We start from the raw sequence: 19,659 nt of genomic DNA on the forward strand, positions 1-19,659 counted from the left end.
CAAGCCATCACCACCACGCTCACATATTTAAGAGACCAGGAAGGTGCTCCGTGCCAAAGGAAGGCCATTTTAGCTTTCCACCAATGCATTAACTGGTAGATCCAACAGCAAGACTGACTGCATACAAGACAGAGGTTGGTAGTATTTTGCCTTTCCAGTAAGAGCCTTCTTGCAGAGATAGTCATGGCAGATGGTGCAAGGGACATGTATGCAGCTCTTGCTCCCCATGGTAAGAGACATGACCAGATCCCAGACGGTGGAGGTGGGCATGAGTGCTGGGCTGGAATCTGAGGATATGGGTAACAAGAGATGGCTAAGAACAGGAATGTTTTGCTCGAGGGGTGCGAGGGTGGCACAAGATGGGATGGTGTGCCTGCAGCTCTGCCAGCGGCTATTCTGAGCAAACTACGATTAGGATTAGACTTGCAAATCTCCTGAGAAGCCCTTGGGAAAGCACATGCCATGATTCATAGGGCTGGTCCCTGTGTGCACTGCACAGTGGGCAAACCTTGACCAAAGCTCTCACTCTTGCTCTGGCAGGAAATAGGGAATCTGTGCCTTCAGCTTCTGGCTATGCTGCTCAGCTTGGTGTCACATCTCAGCATGCGAAAGCCCTTATGTGTGGGCTTCAACTTTTCTCAACCTCTGTGCACTGACTAAAGGTTGTGTTCATTTTTGTGAGCTCCTGGCTGTGCATTATGCAATTACATGTGTCCTCCAAAGAAGCCCCCAAAGAGAGAATGGCCAAGTGGAAGATGATAAAAATCAGCAGTTGGCTTCTTAAGGGAAATCTGACCATGTACATAAGCTCATTTTGGTTCCCCAGTATAAGTAGAAACTTACTGCTCTCCCAGAGTGCTGCTTTCACCAAACCAGCACTAATCCACAGCTACCTTGAACTGAGGGGCTTAGAAGAGTGGCTTCATCTGAAGGCAATTTGGAGCACTGTTTCTTCTCTGCTTTTAGGGTGTTCCCACATCCTGCTTTCAAGCTCTGCTCTTTCAGAAACTCTAAAGGGAAGAAGCTTTAATTGGAATGTTTTAATTAAATATAAAAGATGACATTCTCAAGCTACAGCTTACTTCTGGCAGCTTGTATGTTAAGACAGAGATTACCAGGCTACATTAAAAACACATACTGTGTGCCTTTTGATTTGCTTGGAAAATGCTCAAGGACTTGATGAAGAATTAAGCACATTGAATGGTTTTCCTTGAGATTTGGAGGATTATCCACAAGTTAAAAAACAAAAACAAAAAAAAAAAGAACAACACACACACACAAAAAAAACCAAAAAACAACAAGGGTAAGTGTTTTTCCAAGTATTTTCAGGTATTTGAGCTATGTAGTAAAACAAGGTCTCCTACAAGCACCTTCTTCTGTTTTGCAGGATTTCTTCTCTGTGTTAGGTCTACTGCCTTCAGGGAAAAACATGGCAGATAAGATTGGCATTTAGCAGCAGAAGGTAGCTGGAGAATCCCACTGCCTCCTCTTGTGGGGAAGAGCGAGAAGGACGCTTGAGTTGAAAAGGAGCAAATTGGGGTACTTGCATTTTCCCTCCTCTTCCAGTTGATTTTATGCATGAGATGCTTTATGAAATCAGTCTGTTAATTCAGGCCACTCCCCATATATGTGGGTCTGGGGGGAGCAAGCCTGATGCTTCAGAGGAAATCTTACACTGTGTTGTAACCTGGTTTTGTAATGTGGCACACGTAGGGTGAAGAAAAAGGGAGAGCTTCTTTCCAAATCCACTGCATCTCTCATTCAAGGGCTGACTGTCCATTTTGTTAAGAGATTGTGGTGATGTATTATTGTAATTTCTTAGTAGTGTGTAAAGCAGATATTTGGTCCATTGCATTTTAATTGCAGGAGTACTGTGATTGCTTTGGTGTTTGAATATTGCAAGGTAAAAAGCAATAGGAGGCAATAGAAGGAGCTGCTTTAAATATAATTCAGTCGAAAATGAGAAGCTCTTTGCGTGAGATATAGCTTGTGCTGTGTCACCAGAATCATCACATGTGAGCCCATTCCTGGTGTGGGGATGCTGGTGGGGAGGGGGTGATATTGGTCATGGGCTTTTCATAGTTCAACATGTGATTGCAAGTAGCTCAAGTGGCTATGTTTTGTGTCCTGCTGGGACAAAGCAGGGCATTGTGCCGCTGGTGCACCCAAGAGATCTCTGGGGTGTCCCACTGACTTGTGCTGAATGGGGTAAACTGCCCAACTGAGGATACAGAGCACGCCCAGTTTGTCGCCCAGGTCTGGCCCTGCAAACTTATCTTGGTCACCAAAGGCATCTGTTAAACTGTAACTCACCCCACAGAGGCACAGCCTGCAGAGGAAAGGTAACTTTGCATCACAGTCGCTCTGCAATAAAACCACACTTCAAGAAACCTTCCTGCTGATGAGCTCACCAGCTCTGCACTGGTGATTCTTCACCTTGCAAATAGCGTGCAGCATGTTGGCCCCAATGGCAAGTGACTTGGTTGAAAGAAGAACAAGAACACTTCTCACAATTTACCACTAAGCCAGGGTTTCAAGTACTTTGTTTACAGAGGGAGGAAGAGGTGACTCATCTTTCTCTGGGTAGGTGGGTGATGTTCCTCTTACCAGCCTGGGTATTCCCCTTCCCTACTTGTGCTGCAAGGAAGACATTGCTCTTGAGGCTCCTCTTCATGCCTGTGCTATCAGAGATCAGGTGGCAAATTTTGAGTGCCTTCAGCGATGCTTCTTGGGGCACAGCAAGCAGCAGCCCAGCTGTCTGCCCTGTGCCACCACTATGTGGCTTGACAAGGGCTGAGGACCATGCTCTGCTTCTGGCACAGAGACCAGGTGCCAAGTTTCCGCTTGATCAGTGTGGCTTTGCCTTCCCTGCTCTGGCTGCTATGTACAGGTCAGGTAGATGCTTCAGAAAGATGCATTTGAAATAATAGCTGGCTGACCAGTGAAATGGCAGGCCGCTTCATCGCACTGAAGCACTGGCTCTGCCACTGACTGTGTGTCAGAGTTTTGTTTGGAACAATTCAGATGGAGCCAACATATTTTGTACTTTGTAGCTGGTGTCAGTCACAGAGTGGAGGAGGTTGAGCTATGTCTTGTAGGGTGAACTTTTCTCATTTTGAGCAGTTCGGATGTGATCTTGCTCCATTTTCCTTCCATGATGTCAAAGCCAGTGTTGCTGAATAGACCTGGAGAGGAAAATAGATGGCTTGACCTTGTTCTCCAGTTTGAAAGCAAATTGGTGCTTTCTAAGAACTCTTGCCATAGTATGAGTCCAGTTAATTTCTGTCTGTTCATAATAATTCCTTATTAGCCTCAGGAGTCCATCCATTATTGATTTGCTACACATTCATTTACAAGACCTGTCTGCTTTTGCAGCTGGACAGCATATGGGTTCTGGTCAAGGGAAAATATCCACTTGTATGGCTTATGAATAAACTCCATCTGTGCTCTGAGGTGGATGTTTCTATCAGCTCTTCAGCTGAAATAACATGGAATCAGTTAAATATTTGGGTTTTGCATAGCATCTGTAATGGCAAAGAAACTGAGAGCCAGTAACACTATTATACAATATATGAAACCAAGGTACATCTGCCATCTTGGGTAATGTGTTTATGTACACTCACACATATATATATTTGTATCCACATAGTTAATTCTTGAGGTGGAACTACTATCCTGCATCACATCTGCTTCTTAATAAGCTTTTTAGTTGAAGTGGAAGAAACCGCTCTATTACTTTGCTGAAAAAATTGTTGAATTAGCTGAAAAAGCTCATTTGCTTCTCCAAAGACATATTGTGTACTCTTTTTTTTTACTTATGTAAGGTGTTTTTGTAGTTGTTGTTTAAATTTTGTATCAAAAGATAGCTTCTGACATAACTGTGCTTCCATTTTTCTTGGAAAATAAGGAGTTCTGGCAAAACCTTTAGTTCACCTAAAAGGTCAGTTTATGCCACTAAGGACAAGGTCAGTGCAGCCATTGAGTGGAGTCAGCTGAGCAGAACAGAGTGCCCATATTGCCTACAGTCCAGTGAACCCCAAAAACCCCAAAGAGCCCTAGCAGCTGTGCTGCTTCCCAAGGAGAGTCTGAGGCTGCTGACTTGGGTGCCTGTTATTCTGATTCTCATGTAAGTTTCCTAATAAAAGTAGGACCAGGCTCTGCAAATTAGTGGAAAGTCTGTTAACTGGACTTTTTTTTTGGTGCTTGCAACGGAGTGACTTGCTGGAGCATTAACTTCGAAACTGCACTTGTCATCATTCTCAAGGGACTCAGTATCACTTGCTGACGTAGAGTCCTCTCAGCCCCACATCCCCAGGGGGATGGAAAATAGAAATGAGAAACTATAGGTTAAAAAGCTAGAACTCTGTCTCCTTTTTCCCTTCTACCCCCTCCTTGAGGTCAGCAGTGATGAAAATAAAATAGATAAGAAGAAATTTTCAAAAGACTGTTTCTCTAGTGTCAATACGCAACCTTATCTAGAGGAAAAGGAAGCATGGGACATTTCAGTGATACTTGTGTTAGCCAGTTGCTTGGTGCTTCCTTTTATATATTTATTAATTTATTTATTTTTATTCTTGAGAGATTTCCTTCCGATTAGAGCCTTCCTCTTCCTTTCATTCCATTTTTTCATTTCCTGCAGGGCTTTATTCCCAGCTGTGACGTGATTTGATAATGGCTTATAGCTGTGGAATGGAAAAAAAGTCTGAGATGGGAAAATATTTGCCTAGACTGACCTTAGCTTTAGGCTAACAGCAAGCAGATAAAGCATCTAAAAGCTTTGAGATTGCTTTTAGAACATCTTATTCTGCTACTAAAAAGACATCCCTGAATGCTAAACTTCTTCCTCTGACTAGGCTAAGTCTTGCCATTATGGGTTATCCTTCCACACTTGGAGAGATGTTCTCTGATAACTGTATATGACTTGATTCATGACTCCAAGGATGTGTACAGTGGTCTTTAGTATAATGGCAACGTGGCAGTGGACTTCAGTTCTCCTGCTAGCTTTGTATTAGCCTTTATCAAGGCTACTTTCCTGTAAGGGGCCTAGGGATTATAACTGATTATTTGTATTTTCTGAGACTGGGTTTACAGGGAAATGGTACTATTAATCAGCATCTTTTTTTTTTTTTTTTTCTTTTGCTAGCAGGTTGCATAGATTTATACTCTTCAGTTTCGCAGATGTTGGCTTTTGTGATAGAAAAAGAACAGCAGCGATGTAAGGTTCTCTCAGGAAAAACAACAGTATTACTGCCAACTGCTCTCTGTACTCTTCCATTCCTCTGCCGTGAGGAATGGCACAGAAGTAATTTTTACATCCCTACAAAACATCCTGACTATCTGCTAAGGCAAATATATACTTGCATCTCTACCTTATGGATCATAAATCCTGCTTGGTACAGTCTTCCATCCTAGCTATTTATTTGCTATGATTTTGCTGCCTTTAGAAACTGAATTTGAATGTTATGGCAATATAGTTTAGAGATGGCAAAGCAAAGAAAACAGCTTTTTTTAGCATTCTGGTTCCTGGAAGAGGGGTATGCAGAACAGAGGGAAGCGGGGATTTACCTAAAAACAGGTGAAAACCAAACCACCGTGTGTGTAGCTCCACTTAGCTACAAACTATTACATCAGCAGTGGATTTAATCCACAGAAGACATCTAAGGATTACATGTACAAGGCATCTAGAATTAATATGTGCACATTAATAGCAATTATTTTCTTCTGGTTTTGATTACTGGATAATGGTGGTGTTACTAAGTAGTTGTTCTCCCTTCCAGCTCTCTAGTATTTTTATTCCTCTGCCTGTCTTGCTGTTTTAGGAGTTTTTTTTTTCTCCTGGTTTTGTTTGTAAACAAGGAAGCATATGCCAGGGCCTGAAACCTATTTGAGATCTAGTCCAAAAGCCTTGAAAGTGGATGATTATCTTGCCTTTGAGCTCAGCTGACTGTCAAGCTAATAGTTAGGAATAATTTTAAGCCTAACACATTCATAGCAGTGATTCTGGATGTTCTTTTTATCGGACGGAACAGCTGATCCTTTGCTTCCTCTCTTCCAGCAAAGGGTTTCTGAATGGTAGCAGTATAAAATTTTTAATGGGAAGCTGTAGTTGGTCTTCTCATCAACTTTTGATGTTTTGTTATCAAAGAAAAAAAAATACACGAGAAGCTCGGTTTGTAAATTCTTCTGCATTCTACCTATTGAGAGCTGCTGTCCTTATCTTGCCTTGTGTGATCATCACGCCTCTTGAGTGCCTTACATGAATGACAGTGCCACTATATCTGGTGCAATATCTGGCCAACTCACTGCCACTCCTGACACCTAAAATCCTCTGAGTGACTCTTCTATACCTTCTCCCACTGTATGTCTTGATGTGTGGGAAGTACTCTAATGTCCACCCCAAAGTGCAAAATGAATGTAAAACTCAACTCAGCAAAAAAGGTTACAAGTGTTTGTTGCTAGTGATGATGGATTCTGATTTGGGTTATGCAAGTCTGCACAAAAGGAGAACGAGTGGAAACAGCAGTAATATATTTTTTTTCTTTGTTTTTGAAATTGGACCAAAAATTGCCTATATGTATGATTTAGAAATACATAAGGTGAAGTCTGTAACTGTCTTTGAGAGAGCAACTGACTTTTGTGCATGTTGATGTACCTACCTGATGCTAGAACAATGAGGCATTGAGAGTTGCTGAGCCGAACAGAGAGGAACCACAGCTTGCAGATGTTATGTGTGTCAGCCCATTTGCAATACGTAATAGAAATGTTTCCCTTTGGATTTAGGGTGAGTCATGAAAATGTCTCACTGTAGAAAATGTCAGAACACTTTCTGCAACGGCCCCAGTTTTGATATGTTACTGCTCTTTACACGCTAAGAAATGGCTTTACAGCCACTTTGATTAGCAAAGTGCTAAAAATTCACCAGGCTGCAGCAATGACTTCTGTGACCACAATTCCCACTGACCTGACTGAGCATCAGCGATCTGCTGGTGCTGCATCCACCACTGTGCTTCACCCTCTTTACTGGCCTCCCTGGGCAGAGTGCCACCGTGCCTGCACCTGTACAGACTGTTGGGAAGCACGTCAGCCTGGTGTCTCTTCTGAGGCAGCAGCTCAGCTCAGGAGGTTACCTTCCTCTGGCCACTGGATACTCTGATGTGACAGAGTTCACTGCAAAGCAACCCAGATGGCGGCAGGAATGCAACAGACCTTATCCAGCCACCAGCATGTTCAGAAGCATTGGCGTATGACCTGAGTTACCTGAAGCAGTTGATAATCGTTTGATGGTGATGCAAATAGGTTCCAATTTCAGCCATGCTGTTGGCTCCCAGGCAGGAATGACCTGCTCAGCTCTTCCTGTTTGCAGTATTCTGGTATCAGACAAGACTGAAAATTTCCCTGGTGCCTTGGCAGTCTGTATAGAAAGGGTCATTTCATCTCTTCTGGAATGAAACACTCCTGCCCTTCTCTGATTTAGACCTGTGGGGTTTTACATCCACCTCTATGCAGAAGCCATGTTCTGAGGACCTGTCTGAGCACCATTTCACCTATATGTGCCCTACACACTTTTGTTATCCAAAATTATGATGCTAAAATCACAGTTGCTGACTTGAAATCTCTCCTCCACATCCTGGCCTTATTCTCAGCACGCCCTCTATAATTGTTTTGTCATGAACTGTGTTCCCCCACCACTGTGTTGAACTGGGATTATTCTCTGCACCACTGGCAATACTTGTGGAAAACTGCTGTAATAGCTAGTAGAACTTGAGATGGTTTAATGTGTTTTTATGAATGTTTTCACTGAGTTCCTTACTGATGTGCTCATTTCTAGCAACCACCACCCAATGTCGTATACATGGTAGTCAAAGCACTGTCTGTGCTGTTGGGGACAGTGAGCGGAAGAGCTCAGCTGTGGCTCAGGCCTCTCATCCCATGGGGCTGTACACTCCATGTGAGCCAGAGGCTGTGTCTCAGCCTCACCGTGTGCATGACGGAACAGCAGCACGAGTGGATGGCAGAACTGGCAGGGTCTGTTGTTCTGGCATCACCCATCGGGCAGTTCATGGTGCAAGGCTAAGACACGGCATGGAGGACTCTGAGGCTGCCTGAGAGCACACTACATGTGCTTCAGGTCAGTCCTCGCAGCGGGCAGCTAGGGAAAAGGGCATGAGATGAGAAGCTGGGGCTGACCAAAGCATCCCAAATAACTGCAGTGGGTATTTTCTGTATGGCCTGTTCACTTGCATGGTTATTCAGTTCTAAGCTCTTTGCAAAGGAAGCGAACTGGAGGGAAAAAAAAAAAAAAAAAAAAAAAAAAGGGTCCCTGTTTCTAATGGTAGTGCTTAAAAATAATATAAAACCATCCTCAGTGGCCAAACCACAGAAATTGCCATGCAGATCCAAGAGCAGGTGTGCCTCCTGGAGCTATTGGAACAGCATCAGAAACCTGCTGGATCCCTGCTAGAAAGTGTCCTTTTAATTCTTGGTCAAATTCTGCTCCAAATGTGGTTGAAAGCAAAACTGCTATTTACTTTAATGCTCATCAGCTTTCATCTGTTGTTTTTGGAATAAACTGAGTTCAGACGTGAGAAGTGCAATGTGCTGCTGTTAAGATGGTAAGTCGGTACTGTGTTGGGAGAGGATGGGAACGAGCCGCTTGGTACATCCAGGTTAAGAGACAAGGCCTTTTAGGAGTGAGATGTGACAAATGATACTCCTGGTCTTACCAGCATGAAGTTGAGGCTATGGCTTTCCATCTTCCCCTCTTTTTCCTTAATTTCACTTGTAAGACCCTTAGATAGCTGCAGCCAAATGATTATATTTGTGCCCACTGTGATCATTTCCGTGTTTTTTAACTTGTTCCATTCTGCTATGCCTGCAGCTCTAGAGAAGCCATCCCTGTGCCCACAGCTGTGGATGTGACCAAGCTAGCAAAGGAGCTCTGCCATTGTGTTCCTGCGTTACCCTGGTGCTACAGGTGGCCTCCACCAACATGGATAGGTGCTCATGCTTAGCTGGCCAGTGGAGCAGGGCTTTACACTCCGCCAATGTGACATCAATAAGGTAGGGGTTCAGGCATTTTTAGTGCTATGGAAATCACCTCATTCCTTCAATAGTAGTAAGCTGGCTTGTATTGCTACAGAAATATGGAGAGAACAAGTTCTGTTGTGCACATAGGCACACACAGGATGTATTTCTTAATTCAGTTTCATAACCATACAGTTGGTCTGTTTTCTGGGTCAGAGTGGATATGAGGTGGTAACTCACATTTAATGCAAACTCCCAAACAGATTGAAACCTTCCATAGTTCTTCTCTCAATTCATACTTATCAAAAACTTCCACATAAATAATCAATCCCTCCCACTTTCCTCCCCCCTGTTTCCCAAACCATTCCTTCTCACTTAAAGCCTTCCAAAACATTTGAGACCTGATAGTCCAGCATGCCAAGCACCCTGGCCCTGATTCAGTAGAGCACTTAAACTAGTAATAATTTCATTTGAAGTCAATGAAATTATTTGCATGCTTTAGTTGCTTTGGAGTGAATTACTCCATATTCAGTTGGGTGGAGTCCATCCAGTCCTGTCCTGGTTGCGCTGCTCGAATTTCCTAGACGGGGAGGAAAGCTGGAGCAGTCCTTCTCAGTGCTTGTGCTGCTGGTGAACAAAGGGAAGCGGCATCTAGAAAGGGGATTTCTGGGCAGGCTGGGGTTGTGGTTCACTAGTGCTGCATTGTAAAAGGCTTGTTCTCATTGTACTCTTATCAGAGCCTGGGAAATTACTCTTATCAGAACTTGTAACATTATTTTTATCAGCATGAAAGATGATTCTTTTATATCAGGGCAGCTGTGAGCCTTGTAAGGCCTCTTGCTTTATTTACTTCTCTGCTGTACCACTCTGCCTCTTACACATCAGTATTTGCCCTTTGATATGAAAGCTCACAGTCGACTGACTTTTAAACGTGCTACACTGAGATGGAGGCATTGTAAAATGAATGGATATGTGATTTAGACTACTGTCTCTCCATTGCCAGCTAAAAGTGTGGCTCAGGCTAGGCACCAGCATTTGCTCCTGGTGCCTAACAGCACAAGCTGATGGCAGAACATGAGGGTATGCAGCAATGATTGTATCTGTGCTGCCTCGAGCTGCTTGGGTGTGCTCTTGGATGAGCTCAGCAGCTCTCTGGGACAGGAACATCTTTGCTATTTGATGTAGAGTCCACAGTAAGACTGGAGCTCCTGAATCCTCCTGAAAACATCATTTCTTAAATATAATGATAATTATTAATAATAATAATCAGTCATGTTTCACCTTCTGTGTCAAACTTGCCAGCTTGACCAAGATGCATGTTCTTGTATTTTGGTACGTTAGTCTGGAAACCTCTCCTGGTCATAGGGTGACACCAGCAGACACTCTAGACCTCCTATTTCAGTAGGATCTGGATTAAGCTTTTACAGTAGTTTATATAGACTTTTAACAGAACCTTAAAGTCAATCTTGAAATGATGTTGCATACTGATGAGATCCAAAAGGAAAGATGAAAAAAAGCCTGAAAATACCTCTTCAACCTCCAACCCTAATCTAAACCCTCCTCATCACCGGATTTTACTGGGGCAGTGTTATCTATTGAATGTGCCATGCTTTTCAGCACATTTTGGGTCAGCCAGACATTCTAATCCCTGACTGACAGCAATTTTGGCAAAAGCCTGCAGTGTGTATCTGGCCTATATGATGCACAGCAAGGCATCTTGCCAGCAGATATTTAGGCAGGTATTCAGGTCTGGATGAGTTTCACAATTTCTGGAAGCCCCTGGGCTGACAGGAGTGTTTACTGGGTGCTGCAAAGGAGCACAGCGCTCAGCAGCTTGCAGGGTGGAGCTCGTCTTCCTGCTTTCAAGTAGCTTGTCATGAATGCCCTAGTCTGAGAGAAAAGGGACAGTGGCGTTTCCCAGTGCTTGTACCCAGGGTAATGAAGGGAAGAGAGACTAGTGGGAGTCTTCAGAAGCCTCTAACTCACCATAGGAGCATAAATATCTTCAAGGGATTGCCCTGGGGTGCTTCTTAAAAAAGCAGCCCGGTTAAAGTAGCTTTGTAAAGTTTGTTCCCATGAATATGATTTTCCCCAGGCATACTTTTTACATATACTTGTTAGATAAAAGCTACCACACAGTAAAAAAAACAAAACCAGCATGCAACCCTCTTAATTAAAGATATGGGGTGAAGGAGTCTCCTCGTACAAACAAGAAAGAGAAGAGATGGTTCTGGTTTAAAAATCTCTGAGAAATAAAGCTGCCAGTGACTGCTGTGGTGGTCCACCCAGACTTCTGCACAGTGCCTGGCCTCAGCAATTACCCATGACCAAGGGATACCCAGATGATCCAGTGCCTTACTGGCCTCCAGCCACCCCAACCAACCTCTAATTTCCTGGCAATAGCAGGCATTGGGAAATCCTACTAGAAAGCTGTTCCTGTCGATTTCCTCTCTAGGGCTGGTCCCTCTGTCATACCTGGCCTTGGTTATCTGCCTGCCTGTCCAGATGATGCTGGGATTCTGATGTTCTCAAACTCCTGGAAGGTTTCCCAAATACATGACACATTTCAGAGATATGCTTCTGCCATGTAAGTGATGATGGCATGATTCTGCTCGTGGACATGAACATAATGCTAGTTGTCCCATTTCTGCTCTGTGCAGAGTTTCCCAGTGTTTTCCTTTCCCATTACCTAGTGAGGGTGGACTTTGAGATCCTTCTCTTTCAGAGGTGTGACCCCTTGTGTGAGACATAGTGATTTTTATATGGCTTTTTTCCAGCTTGCCTGTTGTGTGCTGCAGAAATGATCCCACAGTGCTCAGGTCCTAGGAGCAGTGGTTACTCACCCTCGAGGCTTGAGAGTGTAATGCAGAGGAAATGAAAGCAATGACTTGTGCTGATGGAAAAGCCAACAGCTGGATGTGCCTCTTTCGTGCAGGTAAATGCCATCATGCCAAATACTTGCTTTGATGTAAATTCACTTTTGTGAACAAGCCTGTAATCTTCTATTTGAAAGCCAGGGAATTTCTGTTGTTGAAGATTTGGAAGCTGTAAATGCTTTTGTTGGTATGTGATGACAGAAAAGACACATGGGATATGCCTTTCTATACATATTGGTCTGAGACATTGTGGAGGGAGAGAAAAGGTGGAAAGGGAGTGAGGAGAGCCTTCACCAGCTGGGAGCTATGGAGCATTTGGTTTAGAAGGCCCATGTGGTTCAGTAGATGAGTGCCTGTCATCTGATGGAAAGGGGCTTCACAGTGCTATCCCATCTACTATGCTATAACTAGTACATGTACCTAGTATCTAGTTCATGTAGGTACTTTAGGAGCTCAGTGATGTGCTGAGCCCCTTCTGAGAGGACAATGTGATAGTAGGGATGCCAGGAGAAGCTGGGGCTGTGCACAGGTTGGCTGGCTGATGGGAAAGGATGGTCCTTGTGGGTCTGGATAGTGTGTCCACTGGGTACTCTGCCACTGGTGCAAGGCCATGACTGTGACAGCAAAGTGAGGGAAGCCAACCATGCCACAAGCTGCTGGGCAGTGTTCACCCATGGAGGAGTGTGTGGCTGTGGAGGCATGCACATTGACCGAAGTGTTTGTTAGCAATACAAACACAAGTATCAAGAAGTAATCTGGCACCTCAGTAACGGAGTGGTAGAACTAATCGAACCGAACAATGCCAGTGGAAAACTGAGCTACAAAAACACTGTGAGATCTAGGGGATGGTCCAGACTTAGTAAACCATTGTGAGAGCGACAGCAGCAGTTTATCTGGCACTCCCATCAGTCTGTTCATGGGAACCCATGCAGTGAAGTGTTTATTCAGAGGGCTAGTTGTGTAGGTGGCCTAGCGTGTTATCACAGAAACGAAATGTTAGTCATGAGAGCATACTCGCCAGACATGCCTTCTGCATGCACCTTCTCGTGCAGCAGCCAGCTTTATTTGCTGGCAGCACACTGGTCCCTGCCAACTTGGCATGGGAACGTGGCAGGACGGGACTTGACGGGAAGCCTGGAAGACAAAGCTGCTCTGCCAGCACCAGGCGCTGGGGCTGTATTTCCACGTCTGATCGGACTAATTCACATTTGAATTAATACAGCATATATGAAGAAGCTTATAGCTAACGAGCAATTGTGGTTTTGTTTTTCAAATCTTTATCTCGCTTTCTGATCAATGAAACTAACTCTGTGGCCTAGAAACAGAAGTTAACACACTGAGGCTTTCCAAAATACGTAATTCCTATGTTGGCTTGGTTTTTGGGTGCCCAACTTTAAACTTCACATGACTTTTGGAAATGCAAATTCTGATAATGGAATTGAGCACAGCACAATAGAAGGTCCTAAATTACAAAAGCCTTGGCTTTAAAGTACTTAGATCTGGTCTTTCCTTGTGTGTGCAGGAAGACATTCTTAACAAGAGGTTATAGAACTCTACACAACTGCAAGCCCTAGTTTCATACAAGTGCAACTGAATCCAGAAATTTATTCTCTGAGAAATAATGAGCAGTATTAAATCAGTGTATGTAAGATCATTTTTCCTCTTTCTGGCTATTCCTGTAGTGTTAAAGCAGTATAATTCCTAGCATAGTCTTTTCTCTTGAATAATAGAAAGTGATCTAAGGATTTTCTGCTTCAGAGAAGTTTTGCTATGTGGTAGTACTCTTTGGTCAGCATGCTGGGACATTATTTCTGCAATTCTTCATTCCTCAGTTACTCTAATTATAATATGAATATCTTATTTCAATTAGGAATGTCTTGAATTTTGAAAACAAAATAGAAGCAGATAAATACAAGAAAGTTGTATTTATCATGCAGTTGAGTCATAGAGGGGAGATGGCAAATGAAGGATTTTGACCATAGAAGACAAGCAACATGCTTTCAGGGATGGATGAAACCTCTGGTCTGGGGCTGCCCCTTGGGACCGTATTTGGTAGCCTTGCTTCACAGCAAAGTAGCTCAGCAGCTTGTAATGAGCTCCATGCAGCACAGCCTGAAGTGCCCAGAACATCCTTTAGTGCTGCTCATGACTGACAATGCATCTGAAGCTGGGGAGTTTTCCTGTGTGTTACAGCAAGGAAGGAGTTAGCTCCATGCATTGCTAGCGTGTATTAGCAGAGTCCTCAATGAGGGCTTCATCTGTGCACATTTGCAACTTGTTTGTCATTCTTCCTGCCTTGAACATTGCAGCACAGTTAATTAATGCCTTCTAGATATTGCAGAAGTATTGAGTGTTGCAGGGAGACCTGAAGGAGGAGGCTGTGGGACCCATGGCAGGGACATATTAAGAAAGTAGAGGAGATTTAGGTGAGCAATGAGCACCTGAGGCCTGGTTCCACCTGCACTCTGATTTGCGGAGGCGTTCTCATTGTCACCACACAATTAATTTACCTGCCCTGCAAGCTGCCAGTGTTTTTTAACTATCAATTTCTTGGTACTTATTGATTTTATTCTATTGCCTAAAGGCATAGAAATAATTAGCAGAAGTCTTCCCATCGCATTTGCCATATAGTTAATTAGAGGTTTTATCCTATAGAATAGTCATGTGAGAAAAACTGTGCTTTAGCAACTCAAGTTTATGTTTTTTCAACTGATGTGAAATAGCAGATCTCCACTAACTCCTATAGGCCCTCCTCATTGTGCAGTAGCAGCAGAAAAATGGTTCGAAGTGTCACAGCAAACACCGAAGTCTTCTGTTTTGTGCACACTTGGAGGTCATGCAGGTGCTCTAGGGACGCTCCTGCTGTTAAGCAGCTTGTTGGGGAATTAAGCCAACTTGTTTGCACATCAGGGCAGCGTTCCCTCAGTTTTCTTTCTGTCACTGTGGGAGGGACCTGGCAGCTCTACAGCATTTCCACATTCTTCATGTTCATCTGGTGTTTAGGATACCAGTTTGCCCGAGGCTCAGGACTCTGGGCCTTGCCATGGCATTATTAAATGCTGATGCCTGCACAGGAGGTGGCTAGCAGACTGTACATGCTCTGTCCATCCCTCTATGACACCCTCCGTGCAGAGCATGGCCCATAGGCAAGATGGTGGCCTTGCACCACTGTTTGAATGTGGTTGATGATCAGCGTGTGCACATTGCTGGGTTTCTTGTTGTGTCTGTCGATGGCAAACTTGATGCTCAGGTGCTGCTAGGAGTGGCAGAAATGTGCTTTGGTGGTGTGCATCTGTGTTGTTGTGTACGCATGGCAGAGAGGAAAAAGAAACTTGCACATGCCAGTAGGTAATTTGAATATTGATAATGAATAGAGATTCATTCTCTTGTAACTAGGTGGCTTAAATCCAGCTCATGGCATAGGGAGAATAATGTTTATTCCTGAAACAAAGGCAGGATTTTCTAGCCACGGTTCAGTGCTTGATATCCATTTCTTAGATCAGAATAGATACACACATGTTCCAGACAGGAAATGAGGCTGGTGGCTGCTGAGGGTGTAATCAATCTCATCTCCTCCTGAAAGGCATCTCCTATTAAGCAGGGAGGAAGCATGTGCTGGTCTCAGCAGAGCCAGTACTTAGGCCATCATGTCTCTGAAGAGGTGCTGTGCAACATGGTTGATGGTTCTCTGAAACTCTCGTGTTTAAGTGCTTGTTCCAACTTATGACATGCAGAAATTGGTTGTGCTCTGATGGGGAACACATTGGCCACAGCTGGTTTTGAGTTGAGTGGCATTGTTTTGTGCTGAAAAGTCAGGGCCTCAACACTCAGAAGAGTGAGTGCATATATGACCTGGTGAGATTTTTTTGGAGGGGTCCTGATCAGCAAAGTGGGATGGGTGGATGTGCAGAGCAAGACATCTTTCAGTGGCATCCCAGGGATGGCATCTGAGCAGAGACAGGGATTTTGGCAGTTTCTGCTTTTGGGTTCTCTACTGGGAGATGCCGTAAGTGATGCACCTTTTATTTCTGCAACCACTGCCCTACTTGCATGGCAAGCTCTTTGAGCCTGGGTGCTGCTTGTCTTCCTGTTGTGCCCTGCAGCCTTGATTTGGTATAATGCTCTGTGGGCACCTGAGCTGGCTGTGGGGTTGGGGGCACACACCCTGAGCTGGAGGCTCTGGGGATGTTAACTGCTTTCCAGTTACTCTGCTGACGACCCAGGGCTGGTATAAGCACCCAAGTTAGATGCCAAAAGCTAACCTAAGAGAGCGGGACTGTCTTCATCCTCTCTCAATATGTACATTTAACCCTTGAGCAAGTTATTATATGGCTGATGTCTGATTTTTCTCTGACCTTTTCAACCTGAAGGCCCTTCCATGTACAGTCAGTGTTGCACTGACCTTTGTCTGTAAAACAAAAATGTGCTAAGCATTGTCCTCCAGCTATCTTTGTTGGATCCTGAAATGAGGCTCAACTACTGTTTGTGTGCCCCCAAATTGCAATTTGAAGTGCGTGTTCAGTGTGGATGGTAGAGAGTCTTTAAAAATATAATTTGTCTAGGCCTTCCAAATGTTTCAGTTACATCAGTAGAAAAGAGAAGTTCTGCTTGCTAAAAGCTTGCTTCCTCTTAGATAACTGTCCATACATTGCCTAGCACTGATAAAATACTCTCATCATAGCTCAAAGCTATTACTGTGTTAGAAGTGAACTTCCCATCTGAGTCTTGCACAAAAGAGCTTGCAACCTCAAAATAGCTGTAACAGAATGAGCAGCAGCTGGGCTATACATTGGTTGCTTCTTCAGAGATGTCTTTTATTATTTTTTCTTTAAATATCTGGCCAAGCTATATTGCTCACTCCTTTTTAATTTAAGACGAGTTCACTCTCAGCCAGCTTGCTAAAGGAAGACAATACCATCACCTGCCTGCTCGTTACTGCTTCTGTGCCTGAGAAAGGCAGCCATGAAAGTGTCAGACCTCTCTGATGCATGGTGGAGGGATCCCTGTGAGTGTATCATGGGCACAACTTGCTTGCCTCCTGCCTCTGGGTGTCTGAGGATTCGCCCTCGGCACAAGCGCACAAGGAAGGTTACTGCATGGGGAGGCAATGCAAAACCCTGACTAGATCTGCCAGCAAAACTGCTCGTTATCTGCACCCTGATGGAGATGAAAGGAGCCTCATTTAGCTATTTAAACTTTTTGAATGAGTGTGCTCTGACTGAAGTAAATGAAGAGGAAGGCAGGTTATGGGCATGTAGGGATGCTAAGCTGCTGAGCTGACAGTGAAATCTGGAAATCCCATCCACTCATGACCTCTCAATTAGAGCAGTATGTGTGGCTGTGAAATAACCCCCATTAATTTTGAGCTGGAAACAAGAAAGGCTGCTTACATCCCTAGCAATGGGAAGTTGCCCAATGGTATTTCTAAATGGTGGAGGATAGAGAGGGCAGCAGATGTCTGAGCGTCTGCTGTGATTAAAATTGTTCCTGAACTCTCAGATACTTCGAGCAGCAGAATGATGTGATGAGAAGCAGCACTGGAGTCTGTGTTTCAATTTCAGTGGGCTTTGTGGAAAGCCAGCCAAAGCCATTTTGAGTCTTGCTCATGATCTTTATGCATTAGAGCAATGCCTTTGTTTTAGTGTCAGACAAGACATTTCACAGCCCAGAGCTGCTTATCTCATACATAGTGAAAGCAGAGATTCTGTTACTGGATAGTTTCTTATTATTGATTATATTATTCCTGGGGTTGATCTTTGAGCCTCTCTAAAGAACTCAGGAGCTAATGAAAGTTGAAGCTAGCGTTCTTCCCCAGAGTAATTTTCTTGGTGAGGCCTCAATGGGTAGAATTTAGCAGGAAGAAAGGAGGGGAAAAATTTAGATTTTCCCTCTGCAATTAGCTGAGATCAGGACACAGCAGTCTCCTTGCATGCCCACAGTTAACCTTCAGGTGAGAGGCTACTGGAGTCCTTACCAATGAGCAGAAGGTATAGTTGGAGTTCTGTCTTGATCTTAAGTGTCGTATAGCAAGGGGTTTCCCTTCCAGCAGCTGCCCAGCATTTTGAAACAGACTTTTAGGAATCTAATTGTTATCACTGCAGAAAAATATCTCACTCATTAATTTAATTTAAATGAATTCCTCAGTCCTCTTCAGACAGCATGAGGGAGAGGCTGAGCTGGCTGAAGCAGATTGCTGTTGTCTTAACTAGCTTAACACAGCCCTAATGAATTTCCAGCTTGAGGAAAAAGTTTCCTCTTAAAACATGGCTTTCTACAACTGTAAGTGTAGCCAGTAGAGAGGCTGGAGTGCACCACACTGCTTCAGATACAGATCTGCCTTGAAATAGCAGTCAGGGCCTGATTCTCCCTGTCAGGTATTCCAGTGGCTTTAATGTGTGTGTGAGCCATGGGGCTGTGCCCAAACACACTGCAGAGAAGAAGGAGGAACGAGCGGGAGCTGGCATCAGCAAGGGACAGGATGGGAAGAGGGGAGCCTAGTGGGAAACCAAGCTCATCCTTGAGCCATTTCTGTTGGAGATGGCATTTGTAGGGTTGCTGAGAAACCCCATGTCCTTCTCTGGGTGCCTGCAGTGTAAGCTGTGAGAGTTGCTGATTTGTACGAAGTCAGAAGATCTGTTCCTGACCTGAGGAATCCTTCCCAAAAATCCTACAGGCTTTCTGAGGAAGTGAAAAGTGTACTCATGTAAACCAGATTGACATAAAAACAGGATGAGGTCTTGCAAAATATTTAGTTATTGCACCTGGTATGTTTGGGTAATTTGGTGGACAATAGCTGTATTCTCTCTCTAACAAGAGCTTCACTGATTGCCTAACTGGGCAGGGAGTAGAAACACGTGTAGCAGGATGCCAGAGACAGCAGCTCCTGGAGCAGTGAAGACAGCAGTGCCAGGGAAAAAGAACAGACATACATAATATGGAGGGAAAGCCCAAACCAGGGAGTTAGAGCAGCTCCTGCTTCTGTCTAACTTGCCTTAGCCACCAAGCAGACATGACATACCTCTGGAAGCTTGGGCTCCCTGTGCTGCACTGGGATGGCAGCTAACTCTGGACAGTATATGCTGGGGACTCCTTTTTGGAGCCATTAGCTTTTCCTCATTTCTTACACAAGAAAAGTTTTTACCCCCCTTTTTTCCCTGTGGCAAGGTGAATGAAGAGCAGTTTCTATCTCCTTGACAGACTTGTTCTCAGGTTTTTCCTGTCATTCACCTTGAGACTGCTTTCTGCTGCAAGGCAACTCCCACAAAAAATTGTAGTTTTGCCCCTCCATCCTGTGGTGGAGGTCCTGGTGCTCCATCTGCAAAGTTTTGCCTTCAGCTGTGCTCTTTCCTTCAGCACGTAGGACTATATAGCCTTGACCAGGAGCATATACCCTCCCCCACAGATCATGCTGCTGCACCAGGGCTGGAGGTGATGGCTGCTGGCTCTGTAGTGAGTGGAGAACAGGCAGAATGGGGTTTGGCATCTGACCAAACGCTACCATCTCCTAATGTGGGTGTGTGGAGCTGTTCCCACAGGTCTGCTGAGTCAGTCTTATTGGCAGCACTTGGCTGCTGGTGAACCTCTGCTTGAGGGCAAGAGACTGGTGTGACACTCAGGTGGGAGCAGAGGAGGAAGATCAGGTTGAACTCAGGGTTTTAACCTGGGCAGTGTGTTGAAATGGTCTCCCACACTGGGAAGACAGGGCTCAGACCCCACAGCCTCTAGCCCATAGACTAGTGGCACTATTTTGGACATAGCA

The 19,659-nt window shown here is 44.4% G+C and overlaps 1 protein-coding gene across 1 annotated transcript in view; it reads left to right on the top strand.

Moving 5' to 3' along the window:
- Positions 1–19,659, top strand: part of ZPLD1 (zona pellucida like domain containing 1) — a 165,047-nt gene that overhangs the window by 8,881 nt on the left and 136,507 nt on the right. Inside the window, exons 3-4 of the mRNA XM_090151780.1 lie at positions 8,879–9,060; positions 11,802–11,959. The gene's annotated coding sequence lies outside the window, so the exon portion shown is untranslated. The remainder of the gene's footprint in view (positions 1–8,878; positions 9,061–11,801; positions 11,960–19,659) is intronic.

Source organism: Phasianus colchicus, chromosome 1 (assembly GCF_987193195.1).
Source record: "Phasianus colchicus chromosome 1, bPhaCol1.hap1.1, whole genome shotgun sequence".
Lineage (NCBI taxonomy): Eukaryota > Metazoa > Chordata > Aves > Galliformes > Phasianidae > Phasianus > Phasianus colchicus.